The sequence below is a fragment of the Euprymna scolopes genome, chromosome 32, assembly GCF_053919585.1.
Source record: "Euprymna scolopes isolate OS-2025 chromosome 32, ASM5391958v1, whole genome shotgun sequence".
NCBI lineage: Eukaryota > Metazoa > Mollusca > Cephalopoda > Sepiida > Sepiolidae > Euprymna > Euprymna scolopes.
In genome coordinates, this window is record NC_136513.1 from 50,870,989 (window position 1) to 50,887,155 (window position 16,167).

Consider the following 16,167-nt stretch of genomic DNA (forward strand, 5'->3'; position numbering starts at 1 on the left):
TCCAATCATTTGAGGCCCCTAGCACCGCTCTGCGACTTTTAGTTTCGGAAGAGATAGAGTTTGAAATTATGGAGACAGACAAACAGACAGACATATAGCCGTTTATATATTAGATTTTACATTAAAATCCAATATTAAGTTGCTCTTGAATGTAAAATCCTATTTGTGAGATATCGAACTTAGTTTATTGTAGTTGAATGACTATACTCCCTGTTGACATCACACTTTACCTGATCTGTCTTAACCAATAAACTTTCTTTTATATAACGCGGTGGCGAGTGATTCGGGTTTCGAATGCTGAGTACGGATGTGAGTAAAACTGATGTGCTCAAAGAAGGACTTCCAATTGCGTTCATGGTTTGTGTAGGCGAAAGCGTTGTCTGTATAAATATGTTCTTTTATAACGATATATTATTAGTTACAGAAAAATAAGCTGATTATATTCAGTTTTAAATTATTTTTTTTCTACTTTGAAAAAAAGGTATACAATATTCAAGAGAGAGCATTAATCTATATAATTCTAAGACTCAAATAACTTGTAACGAGTGTTGTAACTGTTGTGGGGTACAAATCACCCCTATTTGAGAACTAAGTGAAATCAACCAGTCCTATGACTACCACTGGTTTCAGAGACTAAATGGAAACATTCACACCATATTTAACCGATTGCTACGAACACGTTTCTCTCATACAACTTTAGTGGCTCCTGTATTCTTTATGATAAATACATATATTTTATACACTTTACGCTACTTGTGGCTTCTCTCATTTGTAACACCTAGCACGGGTCTACAACAGTAACCCAACATCCGGTTTACGACTTCCGGTTGCGCATGCGTACATAAAAAATAATCAGCGTGACAATAAAACGTATTGTTTTACTGTGTACGTTTTCAGCTCCCCAATTGTTTGGGGCTTTTCGCGTTTAATCATAAGAGCATTTTACAACGTTTATTTACCCACCGCCTTCATTTTTTAATTTATTCTCCATTTTTAATACACCTTTCTTAAAAACATTAATAGATTTTCTTCTACACTACGCACATAAATAAATAAGCCGGAATATATGTTTTTAATTTGCGTTACAAATAAATAATCAACGTGACAATAAAACGTATTGTTTCACTGTGTACGTTTTCAGCGTCCCAATTGTTTTTTCTTTCGTGTTTAAATTCAAAGATATATCAAAATTTGAATTTAACTTTAAGTATTATGGTATCTGTTCAGTGCACATTTACCTATAAGTATGGAAAACCACTTATAATTCAATGGCTGTAAGTTTTTTTTTTCAAAAATAAACAATTATAAACAGAACAACTCATAGAAATCTATCTATATTCTTTTTTCATTATAAATGTTTCTGTTATGTCACAAAAAACTACTTTCTTTACGTCACAAGTGTCACGCACATACATTAATTCCATAGCTAATATAACATACTGATCCAACGGGTCACGGGTAGTCTAGTAAGCGAATAAAATTAAACTAATGAATAAAAATTACATTTTTATTGAATCATCAAAGTTATATTCAACTGACTCCCATTTATCTTTTCTATATTTAAAATTAATTTATGCTTAAGTACTGTAATTATAATAACATTTCCAATATCACACCCAGTTTCATGTGTTCATTTGATAGTTTTCTATAAATAGGTATATGTGGTAAAGAAATGATAAAGAGTGCTCAATACGTTAGTAGAGCCAAATAAAGTTTTTAATTATTACAACCTCAAGTGTATTTACTTAATTCATTACAAATTGCTTCAATAGACAGGATAAAAAAATTATCCGTCCATATCTTCAGATGATTCAACTTAAAAATTAAAATAAAAAGGAAGGATATGGTATTTTGTGATGGATATCAATGGAAGTAAGAGAGATAAAAGAGAGAATGGAAAAAGAAAAGAGGGGGAAGCAATAAAAAAATGTAAATTAAATAAAAAAAATTGTAAAATTATAAAAATAAAACAAGGCAAGACAAGGGAGGAAAGAAGAAAAGAAAAGAAAGAAGGGAAATAGATAGCTGAGCGTGTCAAAAAGGTTTGTTGGGTTCTGGATGATGGCCTGCACGTCCCTCAAATCGAAAACGGAGTAAAAAAAAAAAAGTCAGCAATCGTCTACGTCTGGTGAAGGGAGAGCTAAGATGTGTCCAGTTAAAATGGGTAAACAGATGCGTCCAATATAGCTTATATAAAATCTCTTTGAGTAGGAAATCAGTTATAGATTCTGTTGGGTAGATTTTAAAATTGGAGCCGAATTTAGGGAATAAAGGGAAATAAATAAAAAATAAAATAAGAATAAATGTTTGGAAAAATGAAGTAGGCGCTATAAAGCGGTATTGATTTAATCTAGAATTATGGGTCAGAAAATGGTTGGGAATATGGGTGGTAGATTAAAAGATTAGGGGATGAATTTTGAAGGGTGTGGAACTTCTAAGACAGTGGGATTTTGTAGTAGTTTCCGACATTTAAAGATTTAACTACATAGGTTTAGTAATTTCATTTTTTAAATTCGAATTTATTAATGGAGAATATTACGCATAGGTATAGGAGAAGATGGGGAATTTGCAGGTTGGCCGTAATTACATTTGGAAAAAAATTTTCAGTTAATAAAAAGTGTGGTAATTAAAGGTATAAGGAGGATGTGATAATCTCAAAGGTAATCTGCTTGAAAAGTAATAAAGTAAAATTATGTTGTGTTAAGAGTGTGTAGTTATTTATGTTGGGGGGTGTATCATATGAACTTCAGTAGGTTGTGAAGTTGCTAAGACGGTGAGATTTGTAATGTCTACAAATCTGTCTGCAGATAAATTATTAAACATTAAAAATGAAACGTCATTTGTTTGTGGACATTTATTTTAGGTTTCTTTTGAATAGTACAAAAAATTATGATGGTAATATTAATTTGTATTAACGTTGCACGTATTACATACAGGGTGACAATACAGCTGTGCGCTTTGAAGGTACCTACTGAAGTAAACGCGAATGTTTACAAAGTATACGATGGAAGGAGAAAATGACAGCATTTTTCTTTTTCTTAATTCATCTGGGCGTAGATGAATCAGTGGAGCTGAGACAAATTCTAGTTTAAACAGTTGAATGTTTGTAGTCAAAACAACGACATGAAGAAAATGGAGGATTTGACCCAAATCTTTTTCTTCTTCTTCTTTTTAACACCCGCCATTTTGGAATAATAAAGACGCCGAAAGAGTCAAGATTTGCACAAATGTTATTTTTTATAAAAGCAAGGTTGGAAATGGAAGTATTTATCTACCTCCCTACGAGGTCTTGACGTAATACAAGGTCGAGTTTGATGTGGATATTATTGAACAACACAAAAGTGTGCATGGTCCTCTGGGTTCAGCCATAGCCAAAAAGTGATATAAGAAGCAAATCCTCTCAACGAAAAAAAAAATATATATGTATGTATGTATGTATGTGTGTGTGTGTGTGTGTGTGTGTGTAAATTAGAAATAATTATAATAATTATTTCTGCCTCTTTATTGTTAAGAATTTTACGTTGAAATGAAATAAGTCAGTTACTTAAGCTCGCATGCTTCTTAATGACATTTACGATTTATATAAATGTTAATTTCAACTATATTCTTGTAGCGGTTAAAGTTGGCCGAGCAGTTTGGTCATTGCTAACGAAATCGTGACCCCCTGCACTAATGATTCCCGAAAGTAATAAACACTAGCATCTGTATGCATTAAAATATAACTATATATATATATATATATATATATATATATATATATATATATATATATATATATATATATATATATATATATATAACTAATATCAAACGAAAAATTATTAAACAAACGACTAGACTAATACACAGATGTTTGCACAGAAATTTAATTTCACGCACTAGAGAAGATTAGAATAAAAAGTAGTAAAAACAAAACGTATAATATAAGGAAAGATAAAAGGTGCAAGGTAGGTAATTATAGATATAAAAACGGATACCATGAGAGTGATCTCCCCTTTAAACAGATCGGATCAGGTGAAAATACGAATGCAAACACCAAGCAAACAAGGAATATTAAAATAAACACGCGTAAATGTAGAAATAAAATTATAAGATAATTGGAAAAAACAAATTAGGAAAGAAGGGGAAATCAAAACAAAAATAAATGATAAATAAATAAATAGTGAATAAAAAATAAAAATACGAAACTACGGGTTAAAACGGAAAACTATCTTCACATGAAACCAAAAGATGGCGGAAGTGAGGAAGGCATGGCTTTGGAAAACTTTTTACCCGAATACGATGTTCAGCATGTTAAAAATATACCTTTTGTTGTAAAAATCTAATGGAAAAATATCTGAAGAAGTTGATGGGGACAGGATATTTTTATGGACACATAAATCGTAAAAATTGTCTCCCCACCAACGAAACAGCTGTAATGGAAAAAAAATCGAAGACATAAATGAAGGTTATAAAAAAAACGTGAGTCTTTGAATTTTCAACAAAATTTTGCACTATATATATATATATATATATATATATATATATATATATACATATGTGTGTGTGTGTGTGTGTGTGTGTGTGTGTGTGTGTGTGTGTGTGGAAATGTTTTCAGTATTTACTTCGACAGTGCCTAATACATAAGTAGAGTTAAGTAGTAAATTTTGAATATAGCAATTAAACTACACAGAATTTCCCGCATTTCATCTTCATAAGGATTCATTAGGCTATTTTCAATTTTCAAAACTTACTGATAAATCCGAATATTTTTTCTGAATTTTAGATATTCATCCAGTGACACGCTGATCAAAAATATGTGAACTTTGTGGGGTTTTGTTTTGTATTTTTAGCTGGACATAAAAACACACATACAGACAGAAATTACATGGCCTTGGCTTTTAAATTCGGAAATATTTTATTCCGGAGTGTTTTTCCCCTTTTTGAAAGTTGCGACACTGATTCTCACTATCGCCATTTCTGACCTCCTCTCTTCTTGGAACCATCACGATCTTAGGACCGTCTATGTCCCTCTCCCGACTCCGACTGACTCGACTAATTTCAACGTATCTCAAAAGATCATCTCCCCTTTCTAAATGACGTCATTAGTATACGTCACTAAGATAATCACCTGATGTTTTTACATGTCATTATCCTAAGTTGTCAATTAACTTGTCATGATAACAGTTTTAAGTTACATTCCTAAACTAATGTAAATAAATAACATATTTTAGCTGACAATACTTTTTAGATTAAATAATCATAATAATCGTCATCCGGTATTGCCCGCCAATATCTAAGACAGGTTCAACTCCTTAAGCAAAACATAGTTGAAAGATAGGATATAATGACGTCACATTTTGAAGCGAGAGAAGCAAGGGTGTTTTAATTAGACTTTCCATTGGATGCATGGCGAGGGGAGGGGGCGTGTCCAATAACGTAGAAATAATGAAGGGTGAATGCTACCTCAAGGCTCTGTCCGTTGCGTCGCTCATTTGTAAGAGGAAGTTAGGAAATTAACGAGTAATCATTTTAGTTGTGTAGTCTCTCTCCTAAGTTTATTCTCTCTAATAAAACATTGAAAAACTCAGTCAACTTGTGTTATTCATGCTTGGAAAGTTTATGCGTCTGAGTTAAAAAGACGAAACAATCGATAACCACTAGATGACACAATGGAAAGAAGCGACAATGCAGAGAACAAAAAACAGCACCTGTAGACCGCGCATGTATGTATAAAGACTTCTATTTTATTCAGTTTATTGATCGTTCATAGATGAAAACATAATACAAGCGGTGTATGAGCATATTGGATGAATATTGTTACTGAAATCGGCCATCATTTTCCGAACAATGACGTAAGCTTTTGAAGTATAATCAGAAGAGAAATATGTTCAAATGGGTTTGTTTAATACTGGATAAACAACAACAAAAAAAACGGGAGTTGATTTTCGTGTCTTTTGTAATCAGATCATTTTGTGAAATAATGATTTAAATATCATTTGGAATCTGAACGGAGCAATAGAAAACTAGCGGCATCCCCATCCTAAAGTCTAATTCATCTCACTTTATGAACAGAATCATATTCCACTCTGATCTAAGGGTAAGACCTCTGTAGAAGTTAGTACAGCACGAATTCATTGGACGAATATTCAAACAATCAAACCAATGCCTGATTTTAAAACGACAATTCGTGTTCTTTCTTGCGTTGTTGATCGGCATACAGATTTCTAGGAAACATGCCTGATTCTAGGAATAAACGCTTGCGGTTTTAATCGTTCCGCCCTGTGCAAGTGATCATGTGACAACAACGACCCAGTTTCGCCAGTAATCGAAAGGTAAAAAAAGTGGGGGGGGGGAATATATCATGGCCGCTAAGCATTTTTTTTTTTTAATGACGATAGCATTTCAAGGACAATCAGAAGCGATACATTCAAAATACAGATTGCTACAACTAGTATTTGTCCCGCGTTGCCCGGGAGTAAAAGATGTTTTTTAAGTGACTGACTTGTTCATGAAGAAAAATTAATTTTCGTCCTAGATATGACCTTAAAAGACATCCAACAGTGAGGGCACCATTTTGTCCCTTCGCATAAAACTAAATCCAAATAAACACAGCCCACATTTACGACTGTTAAAATTAATTTAGGAGTGAATTTTGTATATACATTGGTCAAGATCAAAGTGTAGTATCTGTTCTTCAGATGTTGCACTTCCATTTCTTGTTCTCTTTCGGTGAAGGATCAGTCCTTCACGACTGAGACAATTTTTATTTTTGTACCTTTTCTCCACATAAAAAAACGACCCTGGTGTCTAACTCTGTCCCGTGGGGAGGCATAGTAAATAGGTACAAATATATAAACCCTAGACTTTTGTCTCCCGTCTTCCGGATGGAGTAAGTTTATTGCCTACTTCCTGAGGCTCCCCTACCAGGAAATGTCAAGGTTCTGACCAAGCAATTTTTAATAGGTCAGAGTGCTCCTCTTTCAGGGGCGCTGGCTTCACTCTCCCCCTCCGACCTTGTGTCACATTTTCAAGCGGTTGGAAGAAAGTAAATAACGTCTTTGTACGATAAATAACCTAATATCCTACGTCATTGGTTTCCATCCAGTTTAACATGAGGCACATTATTGATATTTTTTTCTACATTTTTGCGACACAACTATCACAAAAATATTTTCTCCTTTTTTTTTTTTTGCAATAAAATAATAAACACAAAGAATAAAATATAAGGATATTTTTTTGTATTACGTGTTTTCATCGGACTATTCTTCTCGTCTTGAGTGTTATTTGTGCAACGTTTCGGTTGGTGTAGCCTCCGATCTTCGTCAGGCATGTTGGTTGCCATCTTGGAAAAAAAAGGAGAAAAGTTATTGGCTCCATAGATGGTTTCATATTCTTGGAGTTTGTTTTTGTTTTTTCGCCGCATGTGTGAAATGATTTTTTTTTTTTTTTACTTTCACACATACGAAACCACAGCGAAAAAATAATAACTCCAAGAATATAAAAACCATCTACGGAGCCAGTAACTTTTCTCCTTTTTATCCCAAGATGGCGACCAGTATGCCTGACAAAGGTCGAAGGCTACACTGACCGAAACGTTGCACAAATAACACTCAAGATGAGAACAATAGTCCGATCAAAACAATACGAACAATTAACCCTCATCTAAAAAAAAATTCAGAACAGGAGAATTTTTATTCACATAAACGACTTTTTTGTTTTACACTTTGTGTCTTTAAGAATTATTTTAGCATCAAAATCGGGTCGGAATTATTTAGCTCCAATACCGATTCCTGATACTTTGAAAAATTACGATAATCGTCCCATCACTAATATAAACCATAAAAACAGCTTACCAATTAGAGCGTGCAAAACGTCTAGATTCCAGAAATTTGCCATTCTTGAATTGAGCAGTGTCACCATGATTAAGAAATTAAATGGTACTTAGTTCTCTCCCACTGCAAGAACTTAGACATCAGGGTTCGAAAAGTGGGATTGAGAAGTTAGCGCCACAGAGAAGGGGCGCTATGATCTGCAAAAGTGCCTGAGTAACCCCGTCGGTATTCTCTGGTGAGGGCACCTCAGGCGATTAGCAATAAACTACACTCCTTCTCGAAGAGAGAAGGCGAGACCAGGGAGGGTGGACCTCCTAGAACTGCACAGAACTAAACTCTCACCGCAAAATCAATAGGGAGCAGATCATTACAGGAATGATCTAATCGCTGTTGATTTTGGAAGTCCAGGATAAAAATCCCGAGCCGGAAACAAAAGGAAATTAAATGTCTTCTAGCTATTAAACTTCCGTTGCACAACTGTAATCATTCCGCGGCACACTAATGTGCCATGGCACAGTGGTTGGGAACCGCTGCCCTACGTAGAGGGACATAGCAGCTTATGATGTAAACTCGTGTCATAAAACGCCTGGTTAATTGAAAGCGTTATATGAAATTGCTCGCAAAGGATTGCATGTTATTTTTTAACACCTGCTAGTAATGAGTAACAAAGCAACTCCTACCAACGTCGTCGATGTGAACCAAACGCTGCAGAAATAGCGCGTGATAATCAGTGTAAAATTGGAATTGCATTAAGGCCTAGTAGCTTGGCTCATTTAGCAAAAACGTCATGTATTTTTTTTTTTTAATTATTCGAGGAAAACCGTAATTAACTTTGTGACTCATGCAATTATAATGTACTAGCAATACCCGTAGAAATTCCACGGTAGTTTAAAAAAATTTGAACACATTATAAATAAAATAAATAAAAATAAAATAACACAACGACGAATTTAAAACAATTTTTAGCAATATTAATTTACTTATTGCAGACTATTATTCTTATCTTTATTAGTTGTTGTTTCACGACGTTTCGACCAACTATTCCTCTGGCCTTCGTCAGGTGGTAACCGCGACGGATAGGAACAAAGCTGGCCAGAGGTTAATTGGTCAAAAACGTGGTGAGACGACAACAACTACGGATGGCAGTGATTGCTGAGAATGCAGTTAGGAGATTCGAAGTTCCTATCCGTCGCGGTTACCACCTGACGAAGGCCAGAGGAATAGTTGGCCGAAACGTCGTGAAAATAACAACTAATAAAGAAATTTTTTATGAACATTCAACACACAACATATTATTTTTTTTTTTTTTTTCTGAATAATTTTTATATATATTTTTATGACAGACGTTAATTCATTTTTTTTTAATTTTAAAAAGAAACTATAATAAAAAAAACTTAGTCTCCTCTCAACATAACTTTTTTTTAATTATAAAATAGAACAGCCAATTTGAAACGTAAACAGACAGACATGTTTTTTTTTTATAAAATCTTGGAGATGAAATGATTTTAATGATTTTTAACTCATAAAAAGCGACTATAAAGAGAGATAATTCGTTTCTCGTTAATTAATGTTTGCGATGATGATGATGATTTTGTGACACTGGACATACGGACAAGTAAATTTGTATTTAGATAATGAGTTCGCCAGAGTTACAGCGTAAAAAGTGGGGATTAAACATTTTCACAAACACACACACGCCCGCACCGTACACACATGCGCGTTCACGTACACATATATATGTGTATATGTGTATCGTTATTTATAATTACAAAAGCAGATGTATTTAATACTAATACTAATAATGTACCATACAATAAAATTTTGTCTCGGCAGCCGTGTCAAACGCATATCTTATTTTTCTTTTATTAATATTATTGGAATTTTCCCCCTTTTCCTTGTGCATATTTGTGAATTATTCCATGGATTTCGGCCTTTTAGATTATTTTGGACCATCTTCCAATTACGTGATTTCCTTGGATTTTACTTGTGCGAATGGAAATTCAATTAACTTTCTTGGATTTATATATTTGGATTTTACCGTCATTGGATAAGTTACCTTTCACCAGACTATCCATTCACGGGAAATCACCTTTTTCTTCACCATATTCTCTCTGCTTCACTTTTTGTTATCAAGTAAGATCTTTGACTTACTTGCAGTTTCATCAAATACTTTTGTATGCAAAATCCGATCCCGCATTGTGCTAATTTCTACTCTCCGATGAGAAGGAAAGTATTTCTTCGAAACTCTGTGGATTAAGGACTATCCACTTATTAAGTGTTTCCTTTTCAGATTAAATATGTTTTTAACTCTGTTTCAAAGTGTTTTTAACACGTTTTATTAACTATTTGCTCTTATATATATATATATATATATATATATATATATATATATATATATATATATATATATATATATATATATATATTACGATAATTATTTTCAATACCTACAGAGAGTAGTGTTTCATCCTTTCTGGAAGCGTCAGTGCAGGGGTCGCGATTACCGCCGGTCAGAAGTTCTGAACCCGGCGACGAAGCCATCTCTGACTCCATTAGCAAAGAAACAAACAAGTCATCAGAGACAAAAATATATTTAAAAAAAATAGTTGCATTTTTTTTTTTCTTTGAAATGAGAAAGGATTTTGCAAAAAAAAAAAAAATGCTGATAAAAAGAAGACAGAAGTATTTGAGGTTCGCAGAAGCATGAGAACAAAAAATGCTTATTGCTGCGTTTGTAGGTAAACACCCAAGAACAAAAGCCATTTAATTCACCCACGCATGTGGAATTTATCTTCTCATGCCACATTTATATCTATCTATCTATCTATCTATCTATCTATCTATCTATCTCTATCTATCTATCTATCTATCTATCTATCTATCTCTCTCTCTCTCTCTCTCTCTCTATATATATATATATATATATATATATATATATATATTATATATATATATAGTAATTATAGAATATATATGGCGATTAAGCTACACTGAATATTCTGCGTTTCATCCAACTATAGGATTCGTCAGGCTGATGAAACGCAGAATATTCAGTGTAGCTTAATCGCCATATATATTTTATAAATTACTAACTAGCTTTACCTACGTACTGAGCACTTCTGAAGTAAATACTTAAAGTTTACGCATAAATCTATACTTTCGTATATTAAATTTATGTGAATTTATGTGAATAAATGAAGTAGTTATATATATATATATATATATATATATATATATATATATATATATATATATATATATACATATATATATATATATATATATATATATATATATATATATATATATATATACTAGCAGGGCTAATGCAGATTTCGTATATATCATTATATTATATTGGACCCAATATATAGTAATGATTTAAAAAGGTTTTTAAAAAATGATTCATGCACCACCACCGAGAATCGAAACCAAACTGTTTAGCTTACGATTTATTTTGGCCTCTACCGTTAATGCTTAAGCTATGAAGATATGTTTGCTAGAAGGCTAAAATTAAAACATGGATCAATAGTTACTACGTCATTCATGCATATTCGTAATGCTGGCGTTCGACCTTCACCAGGCAAATTTCATTTTTTTTTTTTTTTTCATTTTCACATTTTTGTACCGATTTTCCCGGGCTAAGACCCAAATATAAAGTTTCGCATGTGTTCAAATATCTTATATATGAAGTTTCTGTAGACCAAAAACTCTAGGAAGAGTTGTGTAGGCAAATTTTTTAAACAAAATAAATATGTATGAAAAGAGTTTTGTGTTTACTATAAACTTTTATGCAAATATTAGGCAATATAAATCATGTAGAATATCTGCATGAATGCATATAATAAATATGTAAAGATTTTCATCATAAGAAAACCGAAAAAACTAATAGGGAATTAATTAAAATGAATGTTTACAAGAATATGAAGATTAGCTAGATCTTTTGCTAGTGAGTGCAATTCTACGAGTCATATATAAGAAAGTTGTATTTTCTTTTTTAGATAAATAGAAAAAAGGTTTTAATATGAATATCAATACACAGAAAATGAATAAATAAATAAATTTTTAGGAGTATATATATATATACTAGCATTTCAGCCCGGCGTTACCTGGGTGTTTGGAGGTGTATGTTGAGCAAAAAAAAAAAAGCGGTCAATTGTTTTTACTTTGACCTCTATTATGACTCCTTAACATTTAGTTTTTGGGGCTCCAAATCAAGTTATTAAGTTAGATCCATGTCCAAGGAATCTATATCTAAAAATTCAAGTGTTTAGACTCAAAATTGTCGGATGAGTTTGGTAAAGTTCTCAAAGGTCAAATCGTTGAACTTTGACCCCCTTAAAAGCAAAATTTCTGGCCGAAAACAAATCACAAAGATTTTCCCAAATCTCAGTACCCTGTATATCAAATTTCGAGTCTGTAGACTAAAAATTGACAGAGTTATCGTGTAGGGAAATGTACACACACACACGCACGCACACACACACACACACACATATATATAAAAGTGAACATATATATATATATATAAAAGTGAACGTGTGTGTGTGTGCGTGTGTGTGTGTGTGCGTGTGCGTGTGTGTGTGTACAGCTGTGCCCAGCCATGCGCAATATTCACAATCAACCAACAGCCACTGAAAAACACTCAAGAGTTTACTTATCTTGGCTCAGTGCTCACTGACTCCTGTGACCTAACAAGTGAAGTCCAACGGCGCATTGGTCTGGCTGCTGCAGCCTTTGGCAGACTCTCGCACAGAGTTTTTATGAACCGTAACCTCACCACCACCACCAAGGTTTCTGTCTACAGAGCAATCTGTCTCTCCATCCTCTTGTATGGCAGCGAGTCATGGGTGCCTTATAGACGCCATCTGAAAAAGCTAGAAGCATTTCATACCAACTGCTTACAGCGTATACTAGGTTTAAAATGGTGGCACAGGGTGCCACACAATGCAGGCGCACTCAAATGGACCCACTTGAAATAATTCTAACTCATAGACAACTTAGGTGGCTTGGTCACACCATCTGGATGCCAGCAGAAAGGCTCCCACGCAAGGTCCTCTACGGGGAACTTGCAGAGGGCAGACGCAACCCTGGGGGTCCACGTAAACGTTTCAAGGACCAACTAAAAACATCATTGAATAAATGTGGCATAGAATCCAACGCCATCGAACATGCTGCTGCTGATCGGAGAAAATGGCGAAACATCTGCCAAGAGGGCTTGGAAACTTTCACCTCCACCTATAACGACCGAGCAGAGCGAAGAAGACACCAAAGGCACGCGGCGCAGCGGGCAGACGGCATCTTCCCCTGTGCTGCCTGCGGCCGTGTATGCAACTAAGTCACAGTCACCGGCGAGTCCATCAGGCGTAATCTATCTGGGACTGTTAGGCATGGTGCAACGTCATCGTCGTCAGCGACGGACTACTGAAGAAGAAGAAGAAGAAGGAGAAGAAGAAGAAGAAGAAGAAGAAGAAGCCCAGCCATGCGTTGCTGTAGCTCAGTTTGTTTAAATGGAACACAAAAAAGATAAAATGTATTTTTTATGTTTTTGTTCTCAATATTTGTGGATACAAAATATTTTGAGGTGTCCCGTTTTCTGTGCAGATGTAGAGATTATCTGATAGAACACGCAACATATACTTGTCCATGTCATAAGCAATCAGGGTGACGATGTAAGTCACACGACGCCAAGCAAACTGTGACGTGCAATATCTTAAATTAAAATGGTATATTCGTTTAAATCTGTTATAATGAAATAACCTAGCACCCCTCCATACAATAATCTACAGATAGTGTACATATACTCCTTCGGGAATCAGAGAGTTCCAAGACATCGAGAGACAGATAGATTCTCGCCTTGTATGCCCTTTGTAAATAACCCTTCGTATTAAAACTAAATGAATGTCCTGTGTTATGATTATCTAAACGACGACGAAAGATGAGCGTACAATATTTTGGAGACAAAATAATTTTTTTAATTTTTAAGAAGAACTCAGAAGAAAAAAAGTGAAACTGAATTCTAGAACGCTCATGGTTTAATGGAAACGAAAACCATTCAGTCTGAACGAAAGACGGAAATAAATTCTAAAAACTTAACTAATAAAATAATTCAACCAACTGAAAAAGAAAATTTTAAAAAGAATAGGACACCAACAGACAACACAAAACAAAGACACACAAAAAAGTCAATTTTTTGTCGAAAGAAATAACCATAATTCAGTCTGTTTGGTTTGAAAAAAAGAGAAAGAAATTTTTTGTTTTATTGCTAATCCATTTCAAATTTATTTATTTTTAATAATAAAAAAAAAGAATAAATAAGACTGCAAAAAAGGCACATGCTGCTGTGTGTGTGTGTGTGTGTGTGTGTGTGTGTGTGTGTGTGTGTGTGTGTGTGTGTGTGTGTGTGTGTGTGTGTGTGTGTCGGCGGTCGGTTCAGGTCGCTGTTGTATTTTCTCCTCCAAAATGTTTCTAATTTGTTACGAAATAATATGTGCCTTTTTAAACAAATGTATTGAATTTCTTGAGCACTTTTTTTTTTGTTTTACAATTAAATTTTTGTTGTTGTTGCTGTTGTTGTTTTATTCTGTGCTTAAATGTTTAATATGGAGCAAATGCTAAACTTCTGACTGACCAACAATATGGATTTAGGCAAGCCCGTTCCACAGCAGACATCCTAACTGTAATCTCTGAACATATATACCATTCACTGGACAAAGCGGGGAAGGGTAGATATATCTAAGGTATGTTACGAAAGTTTTCTCAGGAAAATCAGATCATACGGTATCACTAGTAGAATACTTAACATAATTAAATCCTTCTTATATAAGAGAAAAATATAAGGAAAAATCCATGTTGCCCTCGATGGCCGTACATCTAAACAATATGATATAAATGTGGGAGTGCCTCAGGAGGTCTATCCTTGGACCTCTATTATTCCTAATATTCCTAATATTCCTAAATGACTTCCCTGACAAAATTGTCTGTGAGATGGGTATATATTCTGACGACACCACGCTCTTGAACAGACACGACAGGAAAACAAATGAACACATATCTAAAGAAATGGCAGAAACACTAGAGGGTGACCTCCAATCTGTAGTAGAATGGAGACAAAAATGGATGATCACATTCAATGCTGCCAAGTTTCCTTCAATAATTACAAGAAACCTTCCCTACCACCAATAGCAATGGCCAAATGACTCTTTATCTGAAAGTACATCTTTTAAACTCATCGGCCTAACGTTCACAGGAAACATGAGTTGGAGCAATTACATTGAGAGCATTGACAGGACCGCTGCGAAAAAGGTAGGTTCTCTCTACCGTGCTAGAAAGCTACTAACGCCCGAAAGTATCCTGTAGCTATATAAGGCCACCATTCGCCCATGTATGGAGTATTGATGTCGGATTTGGGCTGGTGCATCTGCTACTAGTCTCTCGCTCCTAGACAAGGTTCAAAAGAGAGTCGCCAACCTGATAGGTCCTAAACTGTCATCTAAACTTCAGCCTCTATCCCATCGATGAAATGTTGCATCCCTTTGCCTGTTCTACAAGTACTTTAACAGCGAATGCTCTGATGAACTGCAAGCTCTTGTATCCCCTCAACGTAAATACCCCTGACAAACCTGACATGCAGCAAAATCCCACCCCTTCACAGTTGAGATCCCTAGATGTAAGAGAGCCTTCTACTTCAGTAGTTTCTTCCCCAGAACCGCTAAACTTTGGAATTTCCTTCCGGGTCCCTGCTTCCACAACTATACTGACATGCAGAAGTTCAAGCGTAACGTGAACCGACATCTTGCTGCCCAACTCCCTACATAGTACCCCTGTAGCTTATGTCCCTGTTAGTAGCCCCCCCCCTACATCAAAGTGGCAACGTGCCTTGTTTGGTGTGAAAATGTAAAGAAAAAAATAAATAAAATAACTGAACTCATAAAAACTATGCAGTTGTAAACTGTCTTCTGGGAGTTAGGAGTGATAAATCCGTGATTGATGGAGTAACTTGGAAGAAAACCGGATTTGACACTGAATGAAAATACAGTAAAGACCAAAATTTATGTCATATCCGGAAAAATTTCTAATTTATTTGATATCTACCTGATGATGCTATTCAATTAATTGGAGAAACTCATAAACTCATTTTGTAGAAAAGTAAATGTGGCAGGGATAGAAAATTCCAAACTGCTAGAAAAACTTACTAAGGATTTTAAAAAATAAGATGTATTTTCTCAGGGACTGAGTTGTTGCATTAAGGTTGGCGTGAAATTTGAACTGAAGGACAAAGCTAAACCGGTGTTTAAACCTAAAAGGAAGGTTCCATTCTCTTCACTGGAATAGATGAAGAACTAAAGAGACT